Source organism: Hordeum vulgare, chromosome 2H (assembly GCF_904849725.1).
Source record: "Hordeum vulgare subsp. vulgare chromosome 2H, MorexV3_pseudomolecules_assembly, whole genome shotgun sequence".
Classification (NCBI taxonomy): domain Eukaryota; kingdom Viridiplantae; phylum Streptophyta; class Magnoliopsida; order Poales; family Poaceae; genus Hordeum; species Hordeum vulgare.
The window spans coordinates 89095610-89099337 of NC_058519.1; positions in this window are offsets into that span (position 1 = coordinate 89095610).

A 3728-nucleotide genomic window follows, 5' to 3' on the forward strand; every position below is an offset into this window, starting at 1 on the left:
TTGCGACGTTTGATACACACAAAGTATTCCTCCGGTGTTAGTGAGTTATATGATCTCATGGTCATAGGAACAAATACTTGACACGCAGAAAACAGTAGCAACAAAATGACACGATCAACATGCTACGTCTATTAATTTGGGTCTAGTCCATCACGTGATTCTCCTAATGACGTGATCCAGTTATCAAGCAACAACACTTTGTTCATAATCAGAAGACACTGACTATCTTTGATCTACTGGCTAGACAACTAGAGGCTGGCTAGGGACAGTGTTTTGTCTATGTATCCACACATGTAAATGAGTCTTCATTCAATACAATTATAGCATGGATAATAAACGATTATCTTGATAGAGGAATTATAATAATAACCATATTTATTGTTGCCTCTAGGGCATAATTCCAACAGTCTCCCACTTGCACTAGAGTCAATAATCTAGCCCTCACATCATCATGCGAATTACATTGTAATAAATCTAACAACCATACAGTTCTGGTGTTGATCATGCTTTGGCCATGGAGGAGGTTTAGTCAGCGGGTCTGCTACATTCAGATCCGTGTGCACTTTGCATATATTTACGTCCTCTCCTTCGACGTAGTCGCGGATGAGGTTGAAGCGTCGTTTGATGTGTCTGGACTTCTTGTGAAACCATGGTTCCTTTGCTAAGGCATTGGCACCCGTGTTGTCACAGAACAAGGTTATTGGATTCAGTGCGCTTGGCACCACTCCAAGATCCGTCATGAATTGCTTCATCCAGACACCCTCCTTAGCCGCCTCCGAGGCAGCCATGTACTCCGCTTCACATGTAGAATCTGCTACGACGCTTTGCTTGGAACTGCACCAGCTTACCGCACCCCCATTAAGAATAAATACGTATCCGGTTTGCGACTTAGAGTCGTCCGGATCTGTGTCAAAGCTTGCATCGACGTAACCTTTTACGGCGAGCTCTTCGTCACCTCCATATACGAGAAACATCTCCTTAGTCCTTTTCATGTACTTTAGGATATTCTTGACCGCCGTCCAGTGATCCACTCCTGGATTACTCTGGAACCTACCTGCCATACTTATGGCCAGGCTAACGTCTGGTCTACTGCACAGCATTGCATACATGATAGAACCTATGGCTGAAGCAAGGGGACGGAGCGCATATGCTCTCTATCTTCATGAGTTGCTGGGCACTGAGTCTTACTCAATCTCGTACCTTGTAAAACGGGCAAGAACCCCTTCTTGGACTGTTCCATTTTGAACTTCTTCAAAATTTATCAAGGTATGTGCTTTGTGAAAGTCCTATCAGGCGTTTTGATCTATCCCTATAGATCTTAATGCCTAGAATGTAAGCAGCTTCTCCTAGGTCCTTCATAGAGAAACTTTTATTCAAGTAATCCTTTATGCTCTCCAAAAACTCTACGTTGTTTCCAATCAGCAATATGTCATCCACATATAATATTAGAAACGCCACAAAGCTCCCACTCACTTTCTTGTAAATACAAGATTCTCCAACCACTTGTATAAACCCAAATGCTTTGATCACCTCATCAAAGCGTTTGTTCCAACTCCGAGATGCTTGCACTAGTCCATAAATGGATCGCTGGAGCTTGCACACCTTGTTAGCATTCTTAGGATCGACAAAACCTTCGGGTTGTATCATATACAATTCTTCCTTAAGGAAACCATTAAGGAACGCCGTTTTGACATCCATCTGCCAGATTTCATAATCGAAAAATGCAGCTATTGCTAACATGATTCTGACGGACTTAAGCATCGCTACGGGTGAGAATGTCTCATCGTAGTCAACTCCTTGAACTTGTGAAAAACCCTTTGCCACAAGTCGAGCTTTATAAACGGTCACATTGCCGTCAGCGTCCGTCTTCCTCTTAAAGATCCATTTGTTCTGAATAGCTTTGCGGCCCTCAGGTAGTACCTCCAAAGTCCACACTTTGTTCTCATACATGGATCCTATCTCGGACTTCATGGCTTCTAGCGAGTTGTTGGAATTTGGGCCCACCATTGCTTCTTCATAATTTGCAGGTTCATTGTTGTCCAAGAACATGATTGCTAAGACGGGATTACCGTACCACTCAGGAGCAGCACGTGGTCTCGTCGACCTGCGTGGTTCGACAGAAACTTGAACCGGAGTTTCATGATCATCATCATTAACTTCCTCCTCAACCGGCGTCGCAACGACAGGGGTTTCCCCTTGCCCTGCGCCACCATCCAGAGGGATGAGAGGTTCGACAACCTCGTCAAGTTCTATCTTCCTCCCACACAATTCTCTCGAGAGAAACTCCTTCTCGAGAAAAGCTCCGTTTTTAGCAACAAACACTTTGCCCTCGGATTTGAGATAGAAGGTGTACCCAACTATCTCTTTTGGGTAACCTATGAAGATGCACTTTTCTGCTTTGGGTTCCAGCTTTTCAGGCTGAAGCTTTTTGACATAAGCATCACATCCCCAAACTTTAAGAAACGACAACTTTGGCCTTTTGCCATACCACAGTTCGTATGGTGTCGTCTCAACGGATTTTGATGGTGCCCTATTTAAAGTGAATGCAGCTGTTTCTAATGCATAACCCCAAAACGATAACGGCAAATCGGTAAGAGACATCATAGATCGCACCATCTCTAATAAAGTACGATTACGACGTTCGGACACACCATTACGCTGTGGTGTTCCAGGCGGTGTCAACTGTGAAACAATTCCACATTGTCTTAAGTGAGCACCAAACTCGAAACTCCCCCACGATCAGACCGTAGGAACTTGATCTTCTTGTTACGATGATTTTCCACTTCACTCCGAAATTGCTTGAACTTTTCAAATGTTTCAGAATTGTGCTTCATTAAGTAGACATAACCATATCTACTCAAATCGTCAGTGAAGGTGAGAAAATAACGATTTCCGCCGCGTGCCTCCACGCTCATCGGACCACACACATCGGTATGTATGATTTCCAACAAGTCACTTGCACGCTCCATTGTTCTGGAGAACGGAGTCTTAGTCATCTTGCCCATGAGGCATGGTTCGCATGTGTCAAGTGAATCAAAGTCAAGTGACTCCAAAAGTCCATAAGCATGGAGTTTCTTCATGCGTTTTACACCAATATGACCTAAGCGGCAGTGCCACAAAAATATGGCGCTATCATTGTTAACTCTAACTCTTTTGGTCTCAATGTTATGTATGTGTGTATCACTATCAAGATTCAATATGAACAATCCTCTCACATTGGGTGCATGACCATAAAAGATGTTACTCATAGAAATAGAACAACCATTATTCTCTAACTTAAAAGAGTAATAGTCTCGCAATAAACAAGATCCAGATATAATGTTCATGCTCAACGCAGGCACTAAATAACAATGATTTAAGTTCATAACTAATCCTGACGGTAACTGAAGTGAGACTGTGCCGACGGCGATTGCATCAACCTTGGAACCATTTCCCACGTGCATCGTCACTTCATCTTTCGCCAGCCTTCGTCTATTCCGCAGTTCCTGTTTCGAGTTGCAAATATGAGCAACATAACCGGTATCGAATACCCAGGCACTACTCCGAGAGTCGGTTAAGTACACATCAATAACATGTATATCAAATATACCTGATTTTTCTTTGGCCGCCTTCTTATCAGCCAGATACTTGGGGCAATTGCGCTTCCAGTGACCCATACCCTTGCAATAGTAACACTCTGTTTCAGGCTTAGGTCCACCTTTGGGTTTCTTCGTCGGATTGGCAACAGG